Source organism: Episyrphus balteatus, chromosome 3 (assembly GCF_945859705.1).
Source record: "Episyrphus balteatus chromosome 3, idEpiBalt1.1, whole genome shotgun sequence".
Taxonomy (NCBI): Eukaryota; Metazoa; Arthropoda; class Insecta; order Diptera; family Syrphidae; genus Episyrphus; species Episyrphus balteatus.
Genome location: NC_079136.1, coordinates 117475528 through 117476800, shown reverse-complemented (window position 1 = coordinate 117476800; position 1273 = coordinate 117475528).

Here is a 1273-nt window from a genome sequence, read left to right as displayed (position 1 = left end):
ACTCGGTACAGACGATTTCTACGTAATTTTCAAGAGCCGTTTTTTTTATTTGTTGCCTTTTTATTTTAATGTCTCTTTTTCAACGGATATCTCCAATATAAAGTTTTCGAGATATTGCAATTTTCTCAAAAACGGATAACGATTTTGCTTTAAAAAAAAAATATGTTTTGCCGCAAATAAGGCCGCACTTTTGAAAGAAGAAAAATATTTTTTGGACCGTTATTAACGGTACCTACTTGCCATAGAACCGATTTCTTAATGAAAACGACACAACCGATTTTAATGAAAATTTTTACATAAAAAGGTTTATACTGATATTAAAACTAAGAAAACTTAAAAAAAAATTATTTTGGATTAAACAAAAAAATTAATTTTTTTTTTTTTGAAAAACAATTTTTTTTAAAGTTATTTAATGAATTTTATGTGTCAATCTTTAAATACGAGAGCAATTCGCAATTCAAATTAAAACCATTGTACCATGGCGTTTTCCATTGAACCAAAACATTGATGTACCGTCGACGAGCCGGCAATAGTTTTTTCTCAAACGTTTTCCAACGGAAAAAGTATTGATGTTTTTTGCCGACGAATTGATTCTTTTTCGTCTTTTAATACGAATCTACTCATATTTTTACACTGATTTTAACACGCACTTCAAATTTGACAGTTTTGCAAACTTCAAACAAAATTATTATTTAAGGAAAAAGATAATGGAAAAGAATTCGTTGTTTTTATTAATAAATAATAAATAATCTTACCTACAGTGGAAAAAAAGGTATTTTTCTTGTTTTTTGAAAATATTATTGTCTTATTTTTTTTTTTTTGAAAATTGAATTTGGGTCTGGTGGTTTGGATTTAAATTTTTTTCCGCATACAACGCCACATATTTTGTTTTCTTTTTGGAAACATATATTTTCCGTATAGGTGTAGAAAAAAATGTATTTGATTGTTTGGTTGCCATATAAAAACTAAAATTTTTTGGTAGATGGTCTGACCGACAAAAATGTTTTGAGAATATAATATTCGTTCCTTCGGGGCCCCCTGAGAATGGGGGCCCTGGGCACGGGCCCCGTGTGCCCTTATGGTAAAGACGGCATTGTGTATAAGTGTGTGTATACAACTTTAGAATACACAAAATTTATCATAGCTGACTGACTGAACTCGTTGCTTTTGTCTATGTAATTTTTGTGTCTGGGAACATAAATAAAGATTTAAGTTAAAAGATGAAATGTTATTATTTATTTAAGGAAAAAATTGAGATTCTTTAATCATATCA